The 26,151-nt window shown below is 45.2% G+C and overlaps 1 protein-coding gene across 8 annotated transcripts in view; it reads left to right on the top strand.

Annotated features, from left to right (window-relative positions):
- The window catches only part of SLC4A4 (solute carrier family 4 member 4), a 235,204-nt gene that overhangs the window by 25,083 nt on the left and 183,970 nt on the right, over positions 1 to 26,151 (top strand). For 2 of the 8 annotated variants that reach the window (XM_072038019.1, XM_013092303.5), the window contains exon 1: positions 16,191 to 16,331. The exons of the other annotated variants lie outside the window; for them this stretch is intronic. The gene's annotated coding sequence lies outside the window, so the exon portion shown is untranslated. Of the gene's footprint in view, positions 1 to 16,190; positions 16,332 to 26,151 lie in introns of those variants that run through there. 8 annotated transcript variants of the gene reach the window in all.

Here is a 26,151-nt window from a genome sequence, read left to right as displayed (position 1 = left end):
TGTAAAAGGAGTCAAGGATCTTTATTCCGATTGTAAGGACAGGGCAAGTCAGACCACGTGCAACAGCACAGCATTGCTCAGGCTGCTTCAGCAGGGCAGTGGCATCCTCAGGAATAAAATCTACATTCTCCGTGTCCCAGGTGAGCGCCCCAGCCACTAGGCGCCTCTGCCATCCCCTGCTACACAACGCTTGTGCAAGCAGCTTGTCATCTCTAGGCAGGATCTGGGAGGAATAAATGGCAGCACTGTTAGCATGCTAGCCGGGCAGAGTCATTTTCTTCAGTGCACTGCCTGCATGTAACCTGAGATGGTGGAAGCAATGCGTGCAATGTTATACAAGAACCAGTGCGGTGAGGACAACGCATTTCTATAAATACAAGCTGCTAGAGAGAGCAATCTAGATGGTGTAATTCCTCTCACAGATACAGGATTTTGTTGTTTCTGAAGGGCTGGGACAAGTACCCTCCTTAGGCAAGCAGAAGCTATGACTTAGAGCATAGACGTTCTTCTGTTTCTTTGAATGCTGTTCTTCCCTTCCTTCCATCAGCAGTCTTAATTTTGGGCTATTTATATCCCTGATTTTTCTCCTCTCTGTTGTTTCCTTTCTATTTTCTCCACTGCTGTGGTGGAACTGTGGGGGCCTCTGAGTAATCTCTGCAGGTCTAACTCTGCACTTCAGGGTTGCTTTAAGTCAGCTGTGTCTGACTGAGCAGGAATGGTGACAGGCCCTTACTAGGGCTCTTGACAATCCTTCCCCTAATGTTAAAAATCAGAGGAATACAATATGTTGAGAAAGCACACGGTACAAGTCTTCATTCCTGACAGGGTATGTGTAAGCTAGTAATAATATAACATACAGATGTAATGACTCTTCTTTAAAGAGATCCACGCTGCTACCTCGACAACAGATAAAACAGGATCATCAACTTTATTATTAGTGTTTTGAACACCTCAGAATAAATGTGTTTGGGACTGAATTTTGTAAGTTTTCCAAGAGAGCGTGTTGCTTTTAGTAGGGATTTAGAGGGCAGTACTGATACACACATGCACAAAAGCTAGTAGAATGGAATGGAGCTGGCTTGAGCAGTGACCTGACTCCAGCCTGGCATCCCTGTGAGGTTACAAGCCCTCATTTTGGTGCCAGAGTTTTGGCAAGAAGAATTGGTCTGAACAACTTCTTCCTCTCTAGCCAAATATCCTTGCAGGAAGGAGCGCAGAGCTGGCGTGGAGCTCAGTAGAAGCTTGCACTGCTTGGTCCCTAGGGGCTGGGCAGGCGTCTCAGTTCTCTGGTTTCTCAGCCGGGTGGGAGCGATGAGCCTATGATATTGAAAGGAGCAGAAAAAAGTGACTTGCAATGAGAGGTAACCAGGAGAGAGGCTGAGGACTGCTTTCTTCTGGCATCTGCTATGGCTGAACACGGGCAGCTGAGCTGGGAGAGAGCTTGCATGTGTGACTCAGAAAAGGAATGCCTGGTACCTCTTCTCGTCACTTGCAGGTAAAGAGAAACTACTAGCAATGTCTTGAATTTACATAAGGGAGAGCAGGTGAGCTGCTATGCAAGGAGCTCTACCTCAGCTTTCAAATACATCTTTTCAGGATGAACTCCGTGCATTCAGAGTGCATTCCTACCTCAGCTTTACACCAATTTCCTGGCACCTGGTGTATTCCTCGCCTCAGCAGCTGCAGGTTTTGTATGTCCTGTGCTGCAAAGCAGGCTCTCAAGAGAAGGAATTGGCTTTCACTTAACCTTTGTATATTGTTCTGTGATTTATTTTTAAAGATGCTTCCCAAGTGCTCAATGCCACAATGTGCTGTGGTATGCCCTATTACTTGTCTGAAAATTGTTCTAGCTGTAGCAGCCAGAAACGTACATTTTAATACTCAGTTAAAAATAGCTTTGTTTGTTTTAAAGCACCCTCCCCTACTTGGTATTAATTTCCATGGAGTTGAAGAATTAGAAATTCTCTTGGTTTCTGTGATGGCTGCAGACTGAATTTGGAGTAGCACCTCTTCCAAGCTGAGTTTTAATGACATCAACAGTAAGTTTCTTCCAATATACCGAAATCCTTACCATGATATGCCTTAAAGGAGACATAACTAATGAATACTCTTCGGTGTTCTTCTATGGTTTCTCACTCTTCTTTTCTGTCCTTTCTTTTACGTTTGGGTTGAATGCAATTCAATTCTTTATTAGGTGTTCTTGGACTGGTAGCAGTACTGCTTTGGCTTTCTTCCTAAGCAAAAGTTAATATAAAGGTGCCATTCCAGCCTTGCAAAGGAAGAGAAGAAAAAAACACCATACACACACACACACAAAAAAAAAAAACTAACCAAAAACGGTATAACCTGACAGGCTAGTTATCAGGCTGTGGTTACATATTGAGGTGTATCAGACTTGTATGTTATCAGATAGATTGGCAGTATCAGCTTCTTTTGAACCAGGCATGACAACACAGTCATGTTTCTGTTTCGTAAACCAGAATACATTAGAGCACATGGTAGCTGAGCTGGCTGCGGGAGAAAAGATGATAATCTAGTCAGTCTTGAACATTGTTCCATAAAACATGCATTGGTATGGTGAGGTTGTGCGGCCTGGTGCTTTCTTTTTTGCTGTGTGGCTGTGGAGTTCTTGTTCTGCTGCAACGCCCCACAAAATCAGGCTTGCTGTTTTCTGGCACTACAACTTGTATTCCTTATTTGTGTTGCAAAGTTTGGTGAGTTACTTGGAGAGCTTTAAGTGGGAAGATGTAGTGACAGGATTGGGAGAAACCTTACTGAAGGACCTGCATGTTAAGAGCTACATTAGAGCTGAGATTTGTAAATGTAAGGTCCCTGGTAAATTTTGTTACTTTAGTGGGCATCAGAAATGCTTTTGAGAGGCTGCAGCTATATATCCAGGCTTGAAAGGGAGCTGGAATACTCACGTCGTGAGCAGCTTAAGAAATTGCTGAAATGAGGCAATAGGAGGGTTGGAACTGTCTGTAAACAGGAGAGAGCAAAAATACTAGTGTAACAAGGGGAGAAAGTGCTTGGAGATGGGTCAGGTGGTCTTGTGAGGTAGAGAAGGAAGGCTTCTCTGCATCAGGTACTCTCTGAAAGACACCGGAGGCCGCAAGCCCAGAACCTATTGCCTTTTATTTCATTCCACTACTGCTTAAGGGAACAATACCTTGGGTGGCTTTGTAAAGAAAAGGCCTTGTACCATAGTGTTCAAACCTGCTGAGATTTTCTTTTCCTGTAGAAACTCTCAAGTGGTTAATTTTCAGAGTCAAAAAACAGATGATGCTTTCTGCATTATGCTGCTGTCTTGCTGGTCTGAATGTTCTTTCTGTTCCGTATTACCATTCTTTAAATAACCGATCTTTGGTTTTAAAACTTATGTCCTCTACTTCCCCAAAATTTCTAGAAAAATATTAGCAAGTAAAAATAAGCATGATGAAAAGTTAATTATAGAAGGAAAATCTCCTCTGAGCCTTAACTGGGGGCTAATAATGAGTTTCCATTGCCTGGAAGCATGTTCCCATGTCATAGAGGAGAAACTGGGTGAGGTGCTGGAGTGGGGATGAAGTTGGTTTTGTTCCATCCGCGCTGCAGATGAATAAATCAGTTCTTTGTACCTCCATCTGTAAATGACAGATGATAGCACCTCCTTAGCATGCCTGGTCCACTTAGACACTAAACATTTTGGAGCAGAGGCTGTCTCTGAGGCTTTGTACAGCACAGCAGGGTCTCAGTCAGAGCAGGGTGCTGGCAAGCTCCACGCAATAACATCCAAATGTTATAGTCAATGCTCTTGTTTCCACAGCTACACATGCCACAGCAACTTTTTTCCTTTTTAACAAAAAGGACTTGAGCCATACATGATCTGAGCTGATTCATGCTGGAAATGAAACTATTTCCAGAAGAATTACAGTGTCCAAGATGGAGGGGAGATAGGAATTCCTTGGAAACAGACTTCAAATTTTGTGTTTTATCTTGTATGCAAATGTGCTCTGTTTGCTCATCTGCCCAGAGAAGTCACTGCGAAGTTAGGTACAGCTTACTTCTGGCTACCATACCCCACCACAGAGAGAGGTGGGTGGGGTGGCTGAGACCGATGGCCAGAATGGCCTCCAAGCCACTTCTTCCTCCCTCAGGATCAGGGCTAGCAAGCTCAGCTCTCTGCCTCTCCATCCCAGCTCTGTTGCTTGCCCTTTTTTCCATTTTGTTGGCAGGTGTGATCTAGCTGTCTTTTGCAGCTTAGATGCAGCTCTCCTTTCTCAGCATGCAAAATTCATTATTGTTTATGCTTCCTGGCAGCCTGACGCTAACGGTGATCGTGTCTGCGTCCATATATGCACGGGCATGCAGCAGTAAGGTGATGGGGTCCCAAGAAAGGAATAGGGGGATTAGAAGTTCAGCTGGTTTGTGGAGGGAATGCATTTCCAGGAGCAATACGTGAGGGAAGGGATTAAATGAAGTGAGTAGGGTGGAAGGTCAGGTGGTTGGAGAAGGCCTCCTGGGGGCAGGATTGTAGGCCAGTCCAGCTCCCATCAGCCCCAAGAAGTTTGGACCCCAGACAGATAGCTGACACGTATTAGTTTCAATGTCACTAGGTGAAGGGCTCAGCTTACACGTAAGGGATACGCAAGGCAAATTGTAGTAGTGGGATATTCCTATTTGTTCTGGACCCCATGTCCTGTTTCCTGGCAGTAGAAAGTTTAGGTTTTTCTCAATGTTGCCCCTACTACATGTGTTCATCCAGTGCTGGCTGGCATTGCTGCTCTTGACTGGCCTTGAGTGGCTTTAACAGAGACACTCCCACAGTTGATTGGTCAAATGCAGCAAAATGTCACAGGGGGAGACTATTTTGATCCCTTTCACTGGGGGGGCAGAGGGGAGGGAAGTAGGGGGCCAGAATAAATGTCATAACAGACCTGAAGTTTAAAAAGTGTTCCTCTGCACGTGGACAATGCTTGCTGGGCTCTGACTCCCTGTGAGCTGGAGCGAATGTGGAAGGTGACCAACAGTGAACGACCATTTCTCCTCCTGCTAAGGGAACCCAATGGAACAGCTGGATGTGTGGGTGGACTGGAGGTAGGTCTGGGCAGCCTTGTTTGGGACTGCATGCTGAGGGGCAGGATCCCTCAGGAGGGATGCACCGACTTCCAGCCAGAACTCCCAATGCTTCCTTTTCTTTCTATGGCAGTCTTTATATTTCATGGAGTCTCCCTTGCTGATACAGGATGCAAGCAGCTCAAGATTTTTTCAGGAACAAGCTCTTTTGCACCAGGTTCTGTTGTTTTAATTCAGGAGAGCTTTCTAGACAGTCTTAGGAGCTAGAGAATCCTCTGAAAGCAAGCTCTGGAGTTTTCTCAAGTAGCTGCTAAACCTTGTGCCTTGTAACACGCTTGAAAGAGCACAAAACATCCAGTGGAAACCTGTCCATTTTGTCTTGTGTTACTGCTTGCTTAGTAGATGCTATGTTGATGATTACAGAGTGATTTCATGAAAATTCATTTTTATCCCATGTATGATCTGTCTAGCCCGTGCTAGCATATTACAGTTACTTCTTGGATAACATCAGTGTTTGTGGTTTGTTGTCAGTGGCAAATGCTCTTGCTGAGCCAACTTTTTGATCTGTTTAAATCATTAAGATGAGTAGCATAACATCTCCCTGGAACCCTGTGATAGCAAGATAAAGTGCATTCAGTGTTAGGAAAAGAAGGGTTGTATGTCTGCCTGTACCTCTCAGAAACTGTTGAATGTTTTTAGCCTTAATCTGCAGCCTTAACTACCCAACTCTACCCTGCAATTATTAATTGGGAGCAGAGCCAGCAAACACGGCAGCACTGGAATTGATATTCTGAGAAGTGTGGAAAACAAAGCTGGGGAGCAGAGCAGCAAAGGCAATTGGTTTGTGATAACTGCATATACAGGAGACATTAATAATGGGCTCCGTTTCTCGTAAAGACCTAGTCAGAAAGATGTGGAGTAAATATATCTTTTGAGTCATTCTCCTTTCCATATTTGAAAGACTCCTAAACATGTCGTCACAAACCATCTGCATGCTGAAGATGTGCAATTTGATAAGGTATGATAGATTGTGTTATAAGTGTGACAATAAGGGCATGTTTAAACACACAGCAAATATTTTCCTTCTCCTCTGGAAAATGTTTACACATGAAAGCAGAGTTTAGGTTTTGTCAGCCAGAGGAGGAGATGATGACACCAACAGCAGATGCCTCTAGTAAAGCTGATTTGTTTCAATAACTAAGTGTATAGCTGGTTTGTGCAGATTTTAGAATGAGGGGAGGAATGCAGGGAGTCCATTTATATCTCTGCAAAAGGAATGTAATATGCTACTACAAGAAGGTGAATGACTTTGCAAAGTGCCAGGCGGCAAGGAACGAGGTCACATAGGAAAGAGTCAATGGTTAGTTCATGACCTGAGAAGGTGCTTTTTTCTCTTTGGGACCAGCCAATGTCCCTCAGTGAGTTCCTAACCTGAGTTAGTGGGATGCGTCGCTCCTGCCACAGGCAAGGAAAGGATGGGGATGGCAAGCTGGGGGAGAGATCTGGAGGGGAAACCTAGCTCCTCCTTTGCGGGAACTGCTGCCCCACCAGCTGCATGTTGTGCCCACTGCCATTCTCCAGCACAGATGTGAGGGCATGGGTGGTTGGGAACTGGCCAGAAAACACTACGTTAGGACAAAACATTCTCTTTCATGAGGTCTGTGCTGTGAAACAACTTGTGAGAGTGCTCAGGGCTGCTCTAGGCTGCAGCACAGGTGAGAATGCAAGGAGCATAAAGCTGGCTTACAGCCAGTGGTATTTCTTCTTACCGTTCTTCCTCCTTTTATTTTCTTTCTCCACCCCGAAGCATGGGAATGTAGTAATTGAATTTTGACCCAGTTTCCAAATTCACTGTAGCATAGCCATTGCAGGGAGGAAAAAAAAAAAGACTTAAGAATGAAAAACAGCCATTAACTAGTACCAGTGGGGCAGGAATGTCAGCACGCTGTTGGAAGTATGCTCTAACAGGCTTGTAGAACAACTGTTATCCTGCATGTTTTTGTTGAGGAAAAAAAAAAAGTATTTGCATTTACATTTTTTGATATTTGATCACTGATACACAAACCTTATGAGACTGAGTTCAGGTTGACTTCAGATGAAGCACTCTAAGCATAGGTGCTTGTGTAAAGTGCCTGGATTTTCAAAACTTGGCCGGAGATTTCATGGCAGCCTTTCTTGTGGTTATTTCTGGCACCTCTGGCTGCCAGTTGGAACGCGGGGCCGTAGATATGTGTGGAAGTGGAAAGGCATGGGTGTGAGCCCTTGTGTGGAGTCGGAGCCTTTTAATAGAAGCAGGCTTGATTTAAGATGGGTATTTTTAAATGAGCAAAGATTTGGGGAGCAGATGCAAGTATGAAATCCAAACCAATTTCCTCATTCCGGCTATTAATACAAGAGGGGAAAAAAGGTCCTTTGAAGTGATTTCAAATGGCAATTAATATCCCTTGGAATCTCCCCATCAACTCTGTAAGAAGGCTTGATAGGAGGAGGAAGCCAGAGCTTAACCTTGTGAACTAAGGCAGGCAGGAAAAAAGAAAGAAACAGTCAGAAGACTGTCTCGAGTGCTGGGAATACCATTTCCCTTGACTTGTACTGCATCTGTGTCCTCGCTGCTTCTGACACTGTCCTGAATCAGTCGGCTGCCTGGCCCAAGTAACAGTGCCTATTCGTTTCGGGGCAGAGAACTGTAAAATCCTCACTGAGGGATGGCAGGAGGCAGCTGAGTGCTGATAGGAGAGGTTAATCATGAATTCCTGATAGTGTTTATTTGGGACCTGCTTTCTGCAAGTTCTGATCCCCTGCCTTCCTCACTGAACCCTGTGATGGGCTCACAACCTGGTATCATCTCGGCTCTCCCTGCTCTCTGTGTGCTTTACCCTGGCTTTGACTGGGGTGGCCTGTCCTGTCCATTGGATTGTGTCAGGGAGGGCATCACAGAAACGGGTGCTGCAGGTGGAGAATTTGTTTCCGTGCCTTGAACTGCAGCAGGATGTTCACCCTTCTAGGGAATTGCCACAATATGCATTAAATGTTAATGCATTTTGGGGGGGAGAAAAGGGTTGAGCTAATGCTGATTCTCGTGCTTAGGTGGCACCTGGAATAGTTGCCAAATAAGTGTAGGGATACCACTGGTGCTTGAACGTATTATGCTGTCTGCTGCAGTGGAGTAACAGGGTGTTAGTGCCCTGGGCTGCATTTTCCCACCAAAAGAAAGACTGAAAGTGAAGAAAAGATTATGCCCTGGAAGGCAACTCTTTGTTGCTCCACTGCAGCCAAAATCTTCATAAGAAAGTGGTCCAGTCTTAGAAGACTGAGGAGGTGCCTTGAAGATGCCCTCTCCTGTGGTGGGGAAGGATGGGAGCTGTGAGATGGGACTGAGATGATGGGAGGGGAAACACAGGCGAAAAGTTCATGGCTCTGAAAGATGGAGATAATCCTCTTCTGTTTATATTAATAAAATGAAGTGTGAGATACTCCAAAGGAAATATTTTATTCGGGTGTTTTGTAAGCATAAAATGAAAGCTTGCCCTTTGACAGCACTACTATTTTCTTAAAATGCTCCACCAGAACATGCTGTCCCTTCATATCTGTCAATACTGTGTCATGCCCCGAGTCCCATAAAGCACACAGAACAGAATGTTGACACAAGACAGTCATCTCCCGTTGCTGCATAAATGTTGAGGCGAAGCCCGAGTTTATTAGTTTTTAAGGCAGAAGATATTGTTTCTGCATATTTGTACTTCATACAGTGCCTTAATTTCCGCTAGTCTTAGGCTGATATGCCTTGAATGTATTTTGCTTAGCAGAAGACAGTAGATGTGAAGCCAACTGCGTGCTTCATCCCGAATTTGTGTGTGGCAGCTTGGCCATGTAGGCACTTCTTGCAGATGGGTGGTTTCTGAGGTGCTTCTCAACAACACGCCGCTGTCACGTGCAGGGCACCAGGCAGTCCTTGCCCTTCCCTTCCACTCAGAGAATTGCCTTCTTCCCCCGGAGACAGGTGGGTTTCGCTCTCGTGTGGTTTCCTCGCTGCAGACTTCTTCGGGGACCGCTGCTGCAGGTATAAGCAAGGGGTATTTAAAGAGGTGTTGTGCTCAGCAGTAGGTCGTGTGGGTTAATTTGTCCCCACTGCAGTGCCTCTGAACTCTCACTGGTTTTGCCTTTTGTCAAACACACAGCTCTGCCATCATTCCTTTTGGGCCTCAACTTGGGAACAAGTTGGAAGAAAAGGCAGGTTCAGCAAGGGAGGCTTCTATACCTAAAGGTGTCTAGCTGTGGGACTCAGGTTTTTGAGTGGAGCGTGCTGCCGTTAGGGGATTTCAGCTCAAGTTGCTTCTTTGTGATGGGTCCCTAGGGTTTGGGGCTATGCGCTCCTGAGCCCCATCTGCACAAGCTTGCAGAAGCGGCTGTGGCAGAAGGCTGTGGGGCCAGGACGAATGTTGAAGGAGCAGCCAACGCTCTGTGGTACCTCTTCCCTTGAAGCCTCGGGGCTTTTGAGCAGTCACCCTGTAGGCAGCATTGCTTTCTGCTTCTCCCGTTCCTTGTCTTTGCATTTCTTAGTGCATTTTGATATGAGAAGGGCTCCAACAGCTGTGCTGCTCCCTCAGGAAATATTGTGATGAGAGGGGGACAGCTGTTGGTAGTGGTTTCTGCCAGGATTTTTCCATTGCAAAGATAGTTGCTTAGCACCTGCAACTTCTTGCATGAACGCTGCCTGCAACAGAGCAGTAGCAAAGGTGTCTCCATGGCTGCTGGGGTGCATTTACTTACGGGACAGTGAGAGAGCAAACCCTTTGTTAATAACACGATCACTTCTCTTGAATTCCTGTAGCATGTAATTCCCGAGTGAATAAGAGCAAAAGCATGGGTTTCTGCTGGGTTTGATTTTTTCCTTGCTTTGGCTTGAAGAACACAAATTTATACAGTTCTACTTTTACTCTGCTTTTGTTTTTTTTTTTTTTTTTTTTTTTTTTCCTAGGACACTGTTTTTCAAGCTCTCTTGAAGTGGCAAAAACCTTTGGGAGTTGCATAGGCTGCTGAGAAATTGTTGTTTGCTTTAAAATATTCAGTTTCTATTGGAATTACCAAACAAAACATTTCAAAATCATTATGTCCTTAAAGTTTTATTTATATAACATACATTTCTGGCTAGATTTGACCTGAAAATATTTGCTTTAACTGTTGTGTTTAGAATATGTTTGCTTAAGAGAGTAAAGAAGGAGCAAGAGATGTGAAAATCCAAAATAGTGAATGATAATGTTGTTATTTAATACTTTGGAAAGCAAAGCCAACTTTTACGATGACCCAGATTTGACAACGGGGTCACACACTGAAGCCCTTCCCAAAAGAAAAACCAGCAACCACCTTTGGTATGTAGCATTATAAATTGGCATAAAAATGACCTGGAGTTCAGAAATTAAATGACAGAAGGGAAACTATGAGCGAGTTACTGTGAATATTAACTTTATTGTACCACTTGCTCCAATGTAGCTGCCTTCTCAGTATCAAAAGAGGGCACCCAAAGGAAAAAGAGGCAATACTTTAAAAGCTAAGCAATGGAAACCCTGTTGTTCACTGGAAATCACAAGTGTGCCTCATTACATTTGGAGAAATTTTAAAAAGCTGAATTGAGAAGGTGATGAGGTAACGTTTAGATGAATATCCGTTGTTTAAAGCAGCTATGTAAGGAAAAATGGTGTTCTAAGAACATGAACCCAAACAGTTTGGGAAATCAAATAAAAGTTAATTGTCTGGAGGTAGGTAATACTGAGAAGGATACTCAGGTGTATATACATGGCTGCGGAGAGGTGGAGAATCTCAGAATTTACCAAAATTTACCTGTGGAAGTGACGCTGCCGTTAGAACAAGAGGAAGCCACCTAAGCCCTGACTCTGGTTGTGGGGATAAGCATTTCTGTCCAAGGCATTTCCTATAAATATTCAGTCTGTGGCTTATTCCACCAAACGATTATTGCGTTTCATAAGATTCACCCATACACAAAGTCTTCCAGTTCTGGCTGGGTTTGCCTTGTGACGAGGGAGCATTCTCCAGGAAGTGGGATTTCATAAGGAAGTTGCATTTTCCTGTGGCACACTGCTTTTCTTCCTGCTGCCATTTGGCATCTCCAAACCTCAGGGGGTGCTGGGGGTGGCTGCAGAATATTTCGTCTTGATGGAAGCTCAGATATAGGGCACATTTTGGAGAAGACCGTAATAGCTGGATGTTAGCAGCTGGAAAGCTGGTAGGTTTGAATCCTTTAACTAAGTCTAGAGCTACCCTGTGTGTGTCTTGTCAGCAACTGCATCAGGAGGAAAGTTTTGTTTCAGAGGCAGCTTACCATGTCATACCTTTCAGGGCTTGGCACCGTTACGTATCCAGCTGGGATTTTTTTTTCCTGTCCGGAAAAAGATGTGGTCTTGGATTAGAAGGATAGCAGTGAGCTGGCATTCCAGTTACTCTTTCCTACAGGATACTCTGTGCTCAAGACCAGATGCTATCAGTGTAGGAGAAGCAAGGGTTTGGTTTGAGAGGAGCAGGCAGTTTGTTTTACTGACATCCGCTGGTCCCTAACACTGCCTGTTGCCATCTGCTTGCTGGAGGGGATCTTCAGCCAAGGGGCAAGGAAGCTGGTTAAGGGGGCTGCTGTTTTTTGGCAGCTTTGTGCTAGGCATGGTGGGCTTGGCCTGACACTGAGAGTGGGTAGAATGTCTCCATATTCTTCCAGTCGATGATAAAATATGATAAGTTTTCCGAAGCAAGTGCACAGTGAGAAAGAAGGATTTCGATCAAGTTTGTGGTTAACACTTTGTAAGGAGTTGGTGCTCAGGGGAATCAGTCTGGACCACGGTGCAGGTGCTGTACAAGTGGACTGAGGGCATGCTGGCCCCCACCTCGCAGCTTTCGTGCTCTTGGCCCAGGATGCCATGAGCTGAGGAATGAGGAAGAGAAAAACCGATCAAAGTGACAGCTAAAGAATAAATCCTCCTGACATAAATACTGTCCCTCTCATCAGCCCTTTTCCATCGCACAGCACCAAATGCTTCCAGTTCTGTTTCGTATATCCATGCAGATGCAGTTTGCCTTGTGCTCAAGGGGGCTGGCTCTACCCTCATGGTTCTCACATTTCAGGATGGGGAGAAAAACCTGTGTCCTTGCTGAGCTGCTGGCTGCATGTCCTGGCTCCACAGCAGAGGAGAGATGACGTGTCAAAGTGCTTCACTCGGCTGGGCTGCTCTATTCCTTTTTAGCCCCTCTCCTGTTTCCCTCATTCTAGAGGGGGAGATTGTGTTATTTCACTATCCCAACTCTTGTAGGTGGCGGAAGCGTGTGTTTCAGCATCCTATGCCCTGGTGGTTTCTGTGGGTGTAGAAACAACCGCACTTTTACTGTAACAAAGCCCTGTGTTTTTGGCTCTCCGACCAAAAGCTGCCTTGGCTTCGTGCCCTCCAGCAGCGAAGCACCCGAGAGCGGCCAGGGCTCTTGGGGAAACCTACAGAAAGCTGCTCTCGCTCGCAGGGAAAGGCAAAAACGGCACGGAAAGACGGGGGCCGGGGCTGGGGCTTCGTCCCGGGGGCAGCTTTCCAGCAGAGGGCCCCAGCGCAGCGCCGCCGGGCCGGCAGCCTCGCAGCCCCTTTGCCTGGGGAGCCTCTCCAAAGGTGTGGCATCATGTACGGCTACCGTAGCGGCAGGATCGCTCACGTCTCTCAAGCAGACACGATGTATTATTAATTATAATCGCATCAAGTACCCGTAGCAGAACCGTAAGTCTCTGGCTTTCAATTATATTTCGCTTCAGCTGGATGTTTTCCATCACCTCTCGTTTCTGCCTTCTTCGAAAGTGTGACCCTGTGCGGGGGAAGTCAGCAGGAATGTGACGATTTGCTGCTTTGGCCCTGTCTGCGGTTGCATGGTGAGTGGGCAGAAGCTCAGTCAGGATGCTGAATTAGGACTAATGGAGATGGAAAAGTCAGCTCCGCACTGAACGGTGTTTTCATGGCTAACTGAGGCAGGACTATCAGAAAATGCAGAACCTGCTAATCGGGTTTCAGAAGCCAACAGGTTTACTTGCATTATACCTTTACCAACCAGTTATCAGCAATCCTTGCAGAGATGTGACCTATCTGGAGTTCCTGGGAAGTGGTTTTGTGATTTATCACCAACCTTGAAGCCACTTGGGTGACTTGAAGTGGGGAATACAAATATTGGAGCTACAGGATTGTTTTTCATGCTCGCCCATATAAATTCACGCTATTGGACTCTTAATACTGAGCTCATTGTGTAATGGAGGAACTCATTCTGCAGGGTTCAACAGCTAGAGCAAGCTGCATTCCTGTATCTTTTTAAAACAAAACAAAACAAAACAAATGCAACCCCAACATCCTTAGGAGTAGCCATGACCAAGAGCTGAGTCCTGACGACACGCCTGACTGTTATTGCTCGTATAAAGAGGATTGCCTGCATGCACAGGTGTTTCCAGGGTTGAGCCTGCTTTTGTCAGTGATGACTTAGCACTGACCATTTGTCAACACAGTAAAGAAGACACAAAAAGCCTCGTAGGCAAGTGTAGCGGTAGTGTCTCTGCACCTAGTTCTTTCTATTGAAATGGTTTTATCCCGTGAACCTCCTTGATTTGCTCAGAATTACTCCTGACTTAATCCAGTGCAAATATTTTTTCACGCAGTAGTCTCCACAAAACCCTGGAAATACAGGAGCTGCCAGTTTCCATCTAGTTCAGCATTGTCTCTGACATGCTGTGGTCAGCACGAGCGGCTTCCTAGAAATCTACCAGAAATTCTGCAGGATATATTTATGGAATAACCTGCTCACAGGCAAAGGTTTTTGTTCTTACCAATTGCGCTGAGCATGTGCGTTTATGTATTTTCTACTTTTTACCATTGTAACTTTGGCCATTCTCATTAGACATACACATATCAAATGTATACAAAAAAAAATGTCAAATGCTGTCACTGATGTGCATTTTTCTGACATTCTCAGAAACATTGACGCTATTGGACTAATTCAGCTCTAATGCTGAGCTCATTGTGTAATTAATTCTGCAGAATTCAACAGCTAGAGCAAGCTGCATTCCTGTATCTTTTTAGAACAAAACAAACGCAACCCCAACATCCTTAGGAGTAGCCATGACCGAGAGCTGAGTCATGGCTACTGAGTCAATTGTATGCTTGTCCAGCATACAATTTTTCTGACATTCTCAGAAAAATTGTGACATTCTCAGAAAAATTGTATGCTGGACAAGAAGGCAGAAGCGTAACTTGTGTATATCAGTGGACATTTAGCTGAATGTGGCAGCCTGTCCTGTGTAATTGTTTATGCAGGCTGTATTGCCTTTGTCGTGAGTTGGAGGCTTGGTTTAGTGATGGCTAGGCTTCTGGAAGGCCACTGGGCACACCTTGGCTTTGCTACATCTTTGTGTGCAGGGCTGAAGCCAGTGGACTGAGAAGGTGTGTTTGAGCAGCCAGCTGGAGCCTTCACAGATCAAACTGCTTCTCCAGTGCCCTTTCTGTGAATGGGAAGTTGGCAGGCTCTAATCCAGAGTGACGAGCACATCTGAGTTTATTAGATCAAACAAACAAACTAAAAACCACACTGGAAACAACTGGGTGATTTTTTTAAGAGGGACTATGTGGGCCAAAGTGTCAAGTCCTGTCAAAATGTGCATGCACACGGTCGTACGAGTTGGGTCCAGCTAGTGGCTTTGAGTGTGCCCATCGCACTGCCGGCTGGGACTATTAGGTCATTTTACTTGGGCGTTTCTGTGTATGTAGAGTGCGCTCATTTTCAAACTTGGCTGAGATAGCTGCCTTGGCTCTTGATGTAAGGACTCTTGGAAATGGTTTTGGTAGGGTTTTAGATCATTCTGTGTAGTGATGGTGTATTTAAAAGACAGTCTGAAAATCACGCATCAAAGTGCCAAAACACTTTATTTTTTTTTTAGCCAGAAATATAAATGCGTAGGTTTAAAATGAGAGTATTTGAAAGTATAACAAACCATGAGGAAATGGAAGTGCAACGGAAGTTATTGAGATTTGTTACCGAAATAGTGAGCTAAGAGCCAGCTGCCCAAGGCAAGCACCAAGAGGGGCTTTACCGAGGGAGCTCAACGCCGCGTGTGAGGGAAGAATTTGCTAAGTAGAAACACCAGTGATCTTCTGCAGTAGCTAACGTCTTTTCTTGGGAACCTTTCCCTTTCGTTTGTAGGTATAAGTGAAGTTGTAAGTGTGCAAACTGGGAATATCATTAAAAGTTAAACCATGGTGAGAGTAAACCTTGGCGCTGAGCTGCTGGCACGGGGCAGGATGTAATGTGGGGTGGGTTGGAGCTTGGCTCTGGAAAGCCTCTCAATGCAGTTAGTGCCTTTCTTTTGTTAACACAGGGCTGTCACTGGCTGGAATGAAACATCGCTCAGAAAGACTCGGCTGCCACAGACAGCTGAAAGCCTTTGCTATGCTGTCAGCGACCCACCGCAAACCCACTGCTGGCTTAGAAACAGCTCCTTAAAGGAGAGGAGTTCCTAAAGCGGAGCTGTGCTCTCCAGACCTGCAAAAGTCCCATTTTCTGTCCGTGTCCCTTGCTGTTCTGCCGCGAGCCTCGGCGCTGGGAACTATCTGGGGGCTCTCTCACCTGTCCCTGAAGCTTTGGGGTACAGCGATGAGCGCGGTCTTGCTGCAAGCTGCTCTTGCTCGCAAACCGCTAATTGCGCCGCGCCCGGCTGCGAGGGGCCGCCGGCAGCCCCCGGCACCTGCCCGGGGCCGGGAACGGGAACGGGGCTGAGGCTGGGGGCCGGCCGAGTTTCCCCGGCCGGGCGGCAGGCGGGGGAAAGCTCGGCCGGCCCCCGGCCCCATCCCCGGCCCTGCAGACTCCTCCTCCGGGCTCCCCGCCCCGGGGCCCCGTGACGCCGCGCCGCTGCCCGAGCGGCCGGGGAGGGAGCGGGGGCTGGGATGGGACGGGATGGGAGCGGGCGAGGGGACGGCCGAGCCCGCGGGCGCCTTTAAAAGCGGCTCTGGCCGGCCACCGCCACAACAGCCGCTTCTCCCGGCGGCGGCTCCGTTCCCCCTGCCCTCCCGCTAGCAGCCCCCGGCCCGGCGGCTGTGCGCGCCCCCGGGCGCACGGGTGCGGGTGGCCATGCCCCGCAGCGCCTGCTGAAGCCTCCCCGCCGTCTCTTGCCGCTCGCTGCTTTCCTCTCGCCGCTCCGCCGCCGCCCTGCGGCCCCCGCCCGCCGCCAAGCTGGAGGAACGCCGCAAGCCCGAGCCCCGCAGGTGAGGCCCCAGCATCCGCTCTCCTGCCCCCGGCCGGGCTGGGCTCGCACCCAGCCGCAGCCCCCCGGCGCTCGGAGCGACGCAGAGGAGCGATCCCCCCTCGCCCTGCTTCCTACAGGTCCCTAACACGCCCAGCTCGCAGTGCCGGTGGGTTAGGCACGGCGCTTTTTTTCTGCTTTTAATTTATCTGCGCTTTAAGAAGTTGTCAGCAGCGCCCGCTCCGAGGAAATGGTGTTTCCTCGCAAGTTTGCAGTGCGCCGGCTGGAGGCTGGCCGTACGGTGGTATTTTCCCTGCTCTAAACCAGCGGAGGAGAGCTCCTCGCTTCTTGTCTTTGCCTTGTGTGAGCTTCCTGCTGCGAGCGGCACTCCAGAGGCGCTCCGCTCGAGAGCCAACATGGAAATGGGAATTTTTAATCGTGCTTTCACTCACACATACCTTTGTCGGGTTTTTACGCCAACGTTAATTATTACTGCTTTTCTCCTCTGGTAGGAGCGCATCCTTTGAGCACTTGCTTCCAAAAGAAGCTGGCGTACTTACACTGGCTTCTTGGGGTGCCCAGTTTTGGGGGGCAGAGGAGGTGGCCGGGGTCCCGCAGGTGCCTCCAACCCCCCAAAGTTGTAGGGCTCAGGGAGCCCCAGGCACAAGTCACCGTGCAGCCATCTGTACGTGCAGGAGGGGCTCCGTTTATTCATTCTGCAGAAGTGCTGCTGGAAGGAAAGTTAGGTGCATGAAGGTAATGAGGCTGGGCCCTAAGGCAAGCAGTAACAGCTCCCTCGGAAAACTCTTCCACTAGTGGAGATAGTTACACTCTTTTGTTTCACAGAGACACAGTTTACTTTCCATCTAAATTGGTATTGTGCTTGTAGGCTGCTAGCTGCTTAGTGGCTTTGGTGTTCTGGATATTCCTGAAATGTACAGATTTATGATTTAAAAACAAAAAAGGCTAGCTGCATTTAACAAAATGCAAGAATTGCATGTTGTGTGCAGCAATAGAATTTGCCACTTGCTAATTGCTGATGTGATAGTCTGCAGGAATATGCCTGGTTTTTACTTTGGCTGGTGTTCAAAAGGAAATTATTTGTGCATTAAGAGTGAGGTACAGACACCTCCCCCCTCCAGCAACAACAAGAAACCCTTAAGGCTCCCAAACCCCAGCAACTATTTCATGGTAGAATTAGTTTTGTCGTAATAATTTCCAGTCATATGCTGAATGTTTAAATGGGGTTGTTTGCATCGCCGTGTGCACTCATCTGCGTGTTTGCTTGTGTGAACTGACCAATTTGTATTGGTCTCTCTCTGTTCATCCTCTCTCCTGTGATCCAGTGCTGGAGCAAGTGCTGGAAGAGTTTTCCTAGTGACTTCTATCATGCCAGAAGATTTTAGGGTCTAGTTTTGCAAGGCTTTATTTCAGCTACTGACTTCAGTTCTCAGTAAACTAAACAGGATGGCACTTTGCCTGCCTGTGAGCCTCAGTATCATCTGAGGGGCGAGTGTTAGTACAATCCTCAGTGATGCTTTTTATGTGCTCCCCCCGTTCATGTGCAAATGAGAAATAAAATTACTCTTACATTTCCAAAGAAATATGATGGGAGGCATTTGCTTGTTGAATTTCCTTCACTCCTGGAAGATGGGAATTTCACGTTTGTAAAAGCAGTGCCTGGACTTCAGGGAGGAGGCTACGCTAAGCTGCATTTCCAAGCTTTCCATGTGTTGACAACTGTAGAGGAATTACTGATCGCTTAGAAGGAGTTGATAGCTTTGTGCCTTGCTGTTGTCCAGAGGTGAAAGTGGGGTGTGAAAGAAATTTGGCTTTTTTTTTTTTTTTTTCTTTTTCAGTGGGAGGAGAGGAAGGATGAACTTCTCATTTGTGTGCACAGGGCATTCCTAGCAAGTTAACACCTTGTGCACATATCCATTCAGCTCCTAGCAAGGTCCAGCAGTGTTTCCTGCAGCTGATGACCATGAAGACTTTTTCTTTTAACCTTCCATGTTATGGTTTTAAATCTTGAGACGGGTGTGCAGTCAGAAAAATCCCTCATATACTTGTGTTGCATTCTGATGTTGTTCATAGGAGGGTTTTAAAAGGAATTCAGTAAGGGAACTTTCAATGCGCTTTTGCAGTCCTACTCTCTGAGTAGGGCAAATGCTTCAGTTACTGATGTCTTATGCTGATAAGAAAAGGTCAAATTTGTACACAAAGTGCACTTCAAAGGACATCATCCCCGTGAGAAGGGAAAATCTGTAACTCCTGTTCTCTGATCTACCTACTTATCAGAGAGGGCGCCTTACTCACGTACAGACGTGTTCTTTCAGCAGTGGTGGAGAAGCAGTTTGTGTTTCCGTCTGACGGATTTTTAACTATACTGCCACCTTGAAGACCTGCAATAAATAACACGCTGGAAAGTGCTTTGGGCAGGGTTGTGAATGAAAATTACCATGTGTGGGCATCAAGAGGAAAACCTATGTTTCTTTTTCTGCCAATAAGTTTGCTAGCCTGTATTTTCAGGTAGCACTTGTTAGAGTCAGAGATTTTGTCCTGCAAAAGACAGGCAATTGTGAAGGTGACATATTTCCTTGATAGAGGAAGGATTTCCTGGGTGAAAGCAAGGTGGATCTGTGACAATGCTTATTCATGTGGGTACAGAAAGTGATGCTCCTCCTGCGTGCCTATGTGCCAATCTGGTAGAGTGGATTTGGCCTTTTGCCTGTTACTGCACTGTTATATGGAGCACACGTTCCTGTCAAGAAAGCAATTAAAGTTCTGGTTAGTGCCAGAGTTCCTTCTTACAGGTTGGGAACACCAGAGGACTTCAGACTGGGTTTAGAGATGCCTTGTTGAAAACAAGATTTGCAGCATTCTAACTCTGATGCCGTGGCATTGGGCCATGACTTCTGTTGCACTGGTAAAAATGACTTAATTGCCTCAGCAAGATAGCATCCATGTCACTCTTCAGCGACCTGCTTTACATGTACTTTGTGCGTTAGGTTTAGAATTTGGAGCCTTGCTTTGAGGGAATTAAAAGAGTTCTGATAACTGCTATCAGGTTTTCTCGTTCCAAGTCAATTAGCTGCTTCCAGCTTCACATCCATTTAGAAGGCTCAAAAGGAGTGTTCTTTGAAAATCCAGTAATAGCAATTTACAGTTAATATTGATAAAGGAGTGTGTCTCTGTGGGTAGCCTGATGTCATTGTGCTAGTCTGGTAGAAAGGAAAGCTTTTCTTTTGAGCTGCTTGTAAACAACTCGAATGGGAAGGTAGAGGTATTTCTCTTTAAGTATCTTTAGCTGTATGGCTTGAAATGAAAATACAGCAATAATATTATTATCAGGGTTCTGGCAAAGTCCTGCTACCATTCAAAGCAGTGCTTCCGCCCTGCCCTTGAACTTTGAGTTGCTGCAGCATCTCATTTCTACTGAATTTGCTCAGGGTTGTATGCTGTTTGTGGCAGGAATACTTTTTATTGCTGTTGGACAGCACTGAAGATGGTTATGGCACCCAGTTACATGATAAAACCGCATACGGCCAAAGTTAAAGACCAGGAAATGTAAAGAAACGTAGTTGAATCTCTTCCCCAGCCTCTCTTGGTTAGAGCTGTGCCATTGTCTCCATAGACCTTCACGACTCAATATTGAATAGCAGCTTTGAGCAGTGGCCACAGTCTTCAAGGTCAGAGCTCGCATGGAAATGGAGCTCAAGGATGATATAACATGGAATTAACTGTTAATGTTAGCCTTGGATATTAGTGCAAGGCATGTCTTATGATGAATATACCTCCTGTGAAATAAAAGTGCTCGGCACAGTGTCTAGTACGTTTACCTGGATATTCCGTTGCTTGGAAGTGCTCTTGCCTTCTGGGTCTGGGAGAAGCCCATGTAAACGCAGCCTGTCCACTGCATCTGGCGTTTTTTAACTGAATGACTCTGATGCCCTGCCGAGCCAGGAAAAGCACATGGTATCATCCATCTTCTTGGTTCTCATTAAGAGAAAAGATAGAAATGTCTTTGAATTTACTCACTTGCAGTTACTAGTTTTTCACATAACTTTTGAAGTTGCTGCAGGAACTACCAGTGGAGGAAATGGCCATTTGTGTGGGTTTTATGGGACTAGCAGAAACCTGAGAAATACAGCTCTCAGTTTTGTTTGGATTGGTATTGCGGGTTTCTGTCCAAATTTATAGCCGTGTAAGTAAATGGAGGGTAAATCTTGTAGAACCACACTGCTATGTGAGTATGACGGATCCTCCTGGGGTCATTGAAGGTGAGTGCCAACAACCCTACTTTCAACATCATTTCTCACCAGAAACGTCAGAAGAGGCAATCTGACTTCACCAAAATCAGTATCCTTTTCATTTGTGGCTCAAATGAACTTTCAACATCAGAATTGCAGAAGTGTGGGCTGTTAGCAGAGCTAATCCTGCTTGAGGAATAAGAGGAAGACGGAAGGGGGAAATGTGTGTGTGTGTGTATAAGAGAGAACCAGTTAAGGTTGTTGGTGGCAGTGTCTTCTAAGCCACAGCATTTCAATTCCTAGTTGTATTATACAGCTGCACTTACAAGGAGACAGGTTCATACATCTATTTTGCTACTATATAATATATGCTGGCTAAATACTATGTATTTAACACAATTTGAAGTAAGTTTTAGTTGTCCTTAAATAAGCCCTGATCCATGTGTCTCTCACCTTGAAGTGAGTCTTGAACGTTTGAACTCAATGATGGGGACTGTTCAAATGACTTTTTTCAAAGTGAGGTTTACTAAAACAGCTTTATTCCCCCATTAAACATAGGTTTAAAAAAATGCTTCATTCAATTCTAATGTTACCATGATAACTGAAAATACTTTAAGATATTCTGAAATTTAAAATGCTGTCTTAATGCATTACACAGCATTTGTCTCCTAGTTAATAAATCCATACCTGCAAGGTACAGTCCACAGTGAATACACGTATTTCCTCTGGGTTTCAGAGGAGAAAGAGATGATCCATCCAGAAACTATGAAACAAATAGCATTTCTTTATAAATTAGAGCAGGTTTGTCTGTGTTGCTGCTTTTTAGGCTTATTCAGGGACTGCTTTTTCAGCTTCTCAGTTACTATTTTCACTTCCATTAGCTGCAGATTTCTTTGCCTTAGGATTTCTGGGGGTGGTTTTGAACTTTGTTTTTTGATCAGTTTGAGTGTTCATACTGCTAAGCTGGGAACTTGGATGTTTCCATGATCTGCCTAGCTATGGACATAAATAACTGGGTGGCAAACTGTGCTCTGAACTGTGAGGGCCACAGGGGAAATACCTCTTTCTGACCTGTGAAAAGTGACCACTGCTCATCTGCCAAGTTAATGAAACAGGCTGAGATTTTGTGTGATTGTTCCCCAGCAGAGATGTAATTTTGTATTCTTTTACAAGCCATCACAAAGAGCTGGTGTGACACCAAAAATCCTAGTGGGTTTGCAATTACAACAACTTTTTTAATATTTATATTAATTCACTTCAAGTTGACTCCTCTGGTTTATCTTATCTTTTTCTGCTACCATTTTCTGAACAAACATGCAAATCTTTTTAAATTGAAGTCTTTGTCTAAGTACAAGTTTAGTCAAAGAAAATGAATGGAGTCTTGCATGTCAGATAATGACCTTTATTAAAATATTCATGTTTTGTCCATTTTGTATAGTAGGTGCAGAAACAGAACTTGCCTGTCATCCTACTTGGTGTGTGCAACTTCGAAATAAGAATGCTTCCGCCTTAAGTTTCTTTATGCTTTTGCTTTATTTTAATAACCTCTTGAAGTTTACTGATCTTAGTCTCTAGTCTCACTTCTTAACCTTGAACAAAAGGTTGCAGTTAACAGCTTTTATTGTACCTGTGACTATATAACGCTTCAGACACATCATCAACCTTTATCCGTAAGCATGGAGATTTTTCATCAAGGTTGCTAAATATAATAAGACTTTGTGTTTAGATTTGAAGTTGGGAAATAGTTACTCAGTAGCTCAAGGAAAAGTAGTGTTTGAGCATACTAAACCTGCTCCGTTGCACTAGAATTGAATGCAAGTATACGGGAGCTGCACATGTAAATCTTACTTAGGTCTCATAGTTGGCAAATTTTGTGCTAATGAAGTGAATTTTACCCAAATTGTTGTGAAACTTGAATAGTCTGATATCATTTCCACATCTGACAGTTCCTGCTTTCAGCAGACAAACAGAACAGCTAAAGAACAGTAGCACTGTTAAATAGCCCAGCTTGTGTGTCTTTCAAGGCAGAAACAATAATAGCAATGAAGAAATAGATGGGTGCTTTGTTCTCTTCTGTCCCCAATGAAGCTTCGTTCCAAAGCCTTAATGGCACAACAATACAGCGTGTAGTGCCCTGTGAGTAGTTTCACATAAATCGTTTAACATCTCGTGATCTATTAGGCCTGGGTTGTGAATAATAACCGAGTTTGAGAAGCAGTGCCCTGGGTGAAGGGTCAATGTGGTGGGATGTGGAAGTGGTGCCAGATGCCCTTGTAATGCTGCTAATACGTGTGCTTAAAACAGCGGTGAGATGGATGGAGCTGAGGTCAGCATCTGTATCGGTGCACAGAGGTTTGGAAAGTTTGGAGTCTCAGAACAGTGGCCCTGATTTTCATACCTTCCTTGTGGTTCATGGTATGGATCATGGGATGTTGACTTCTGTGGGGCTGTTCCCTTAATCCCACAAAGCACTTCAGCACAGGTGACTTCTGCCCTTGGAGCAATTGAACTGATGGAACTTCAAGGCCAGCTGAAGTGCTTTGCTGAACTGAGGTCTGTGCAACCAGCTCCAGTGCTATGAGCGAGAGAAACGTGTAGTGAGATAGTGCAGTGAGTGAGGAGAACTGGCAGAACTGAGCCTGAAGGGTGAATACCAACCTTCCCTTTATTCGGTGTATGGACAAAGTCCGGATGCAACCGTAAATTGCTTTTGAGGTGAGGCTGGAAATTGGTTGAAGACCTGTGCAAAGTATTCAGTGCATCCTTGATTGGGACTTTAAGGGTGGTGGCAGAGTTTCTGTTTCAAGTTACAGAGTTCACCTGTAGTACTGTCAGATACTATCACTAATTTTGCTGAGAAAACATCTTGAATAGACAGATGGTGTTAGCAGACTATTAGGTTTAAATGGTTTCTGTTCCAGAGTGAGTTTATGTCTTCAGTGTGTTACTGACACATACATCACCTAAATGTGCTCAGAAGAAAAGATTGTTCTTCCTAAAGAGCAAGTACATCTTCTGAAGGAATATGATAGATGTGAAGGTTTTCCCATTGCTGTGTAAATGCTTCTTACTCAGGTGGAAATAGTATTTGGCCTTTTTATAAACAGTATGTGATAGGTTTACTTATTGGATGGCTGCTGTTAGGGTTTTAGAAGGAAAGGCAGCGTAGCTCCCACAACTTCTGCATTCCCTGGCATAAAAGCTTTGAGGGTGCTTTCTGTGGCCTATTTTACACCCAGCTGTGCCTAGAGAAGTGGATTTTGACATTGTGATAGGATAAATCTGAGTCCTGAATATGGTATCATGTCAGACAAAAGAGGGTTTGGGTTAATGTAGTAGAGGAAAAGGCGAGCATGTGACTTTACTGTTTTGAAATTGGAAAACACTTCCTTCGATTAACATCTTAATCACTGATACTTCACTCTGTTGAACTTACATAGCTTGTGTATCTGTAGAAGGACTTAAGGTTTTAACATTTAAATGGAAAATAGATCCATTCAGAAAGAGAGTGCTTTTAAAAACTGTGTTACATGGGTGAAGGAAGCGTCTGAAGTAAATTTAGCTAAGCCTTGAATGCAGAATGAAGGAAGACTGAGTACTCAGGGAGATTCAGTAGATTACTTTGTGTCCCTCGGATACGTGATTGAAAACGTGGAGGTCTCCTCTCGTTCCTGTTGCGGTGAGAATGACCATCCCAGTGGGCTGCAGGAGAAAGGACCGACCTGTGGCACACCCAACTCTGTCACTGCCAGTGTCACTCTTCTGCTTGGAGCTTGAGTTAGGTGTGTAAGCATGTGAAGGCTGACGACACAGCTTCCCTTGCTCAAAGCCTTGCTTTGCAGGTGGAGCATCCACGTACCATGCCTATGCAGAGACTGGCTCACGGTGCTGGCTGGTGTGCCACAGTGTACTGGCTTGGTGGCGTGAAAGAAAAGTTGGGTCTGCTGGGCTTTGTGGTAGGCCTCGAATTTTCCTTCGGAGAAGTGCTCGGAAGCTAAGGCTGAGCGCCTGCTCGTGTGGAAGGAATGTCAGCAAGCCTGGGCTTGAGTGCAGGCTTGGGCCCGCGCTTCGCTGACAATGTAGGCAAGCCCAGGCACCCTTCCTTCACTTCTGTGGGCACTGAACTGCAACTGTGATGCTCTGGCTGCTCAGTTCCATGGGTTATCCCTGTTGGCAGTATAAATTAAAGGAGTGGGCATGTAACCATTTCATGTTATTACAGTGTAAATGTTTCACAGAAGCAGTGAAATGGCAGGAATTGCTGCAAAAGTGAAACCTTATTTTTAAAGTTTGATTTGGATCACCCATCTCTTCTCTTCGCCAAAAATGCACTGTATATTTTCTTGTTGAAAGGGAATATACTGCAAAACAACTCCGTGGAAATCCCAGCTGTGTCTTACAGTGTCAGAATCCTCTCTGGACAATGAGTAAAGGGAGATCATGTCTCCAGCTTTTACAGTAATTACTCAAATGAAAGATCAAACTAGAGGAGCTCAGAGCCTGTGCAATTCTTTGAAGGTTAGGTATAGAATTTATAAAAAAGCACTGCAAAACCTTCTTATGGTCATCATGCTGAAAATATATCTGCTGGCAAGTAACTTGAAGGTCCTTTGAGCCTTCAGTGCAGAGAGAAGCAGGAGTGCATAAAGGCTTTGGCGAACTCTGCAAACTTCTGTTATTACTTTTCAACAAATGAAGCCATCTTTTTTAAACCTCTTTCTGCCTTTTTAATCCCTAATTATGAGTAAGACACCTTTGCATTAAGTATTCCTGGTATGGTGATGCCTTGGCTTGCAAATAACCTAGTATTTTTCTGGGGAGGCTTGCTTTGTATCTCAGGTAGGGTACCTAATCTTTTCCAGGAGGAGTTCAGTACTGTCCTGGATTTGACCTGTAATCTGAAATTCTCAGAATTGCGTATGTAGTCGTGAACTGTGGTATCAACCGAATTTCTCTGGCTTTGTTCCTCGACCAGTCATTCCACTCAGCAGGGCAATAAAAAATGCAAGATAATGGTGTAGATAACTGGGACTTAATATTATCATGGACTATTTTCCTTTTACCTTTAAACAGTCATATTGCAATTAGGTGCTGGGCATAAAGCAGTTCTTTGTTAACAGATGTCTCTACGAAATTTGTGACTACATCAAGTTTCACAGGCTTGGTTCAGCAGTAGGCGGGCCTGCTCTGCATTTAAGAAAGTATCAGCAGCTGGTGGTTAAGGTGTGTGTGACTTGGCCAGAGTTACCAAGAAGTATCTTTTATCTCTTTTGCTTATTGAGGACCTTATCTCTGGAAGGACAAAAGGCAGCTTCACATCCAAACTCTGTTGAAAATTAGCTGGAGTTAGGAACAGCTGCACCCTCTTTTGAAGTGAGGATTTCTAGTTAAAGATGACCAGTGAGGTTTGCAGGTGCGTCAGACTTGTGCAAGTATAGTACGTGGAACTGCAGGTAGAATGTTTTAGGCCTGTCTGGGAAATCTGTACATAGGGACTAAGAACCCTGTCATGTTTCTGGGGTCTGAAAGAGTGTCAGCCACTGATACATAGAGAGAGGAACTCACTCTAGTGACAGATCTGCTTGAAAGGCT

This window comes from Anas platyrhynchos, chromosome 4, assembly GCF_047663525.1.
Source record: "Anas platyrhynchos isolate ZD024472 breed Pekin duck chromosome 4, IASCAAS_PekinDuck_T2T, whole genome shotgun sequence".
Taxonomy (NCBI): Eukaryota; Metazoa; Chordata; class Aves; order Anseriformes; family Anatidae; genus Anas; species Anas platyrhynchos.
This window is presented reverse-complemented; position numbering and strand designations above follow the sequence as displayed.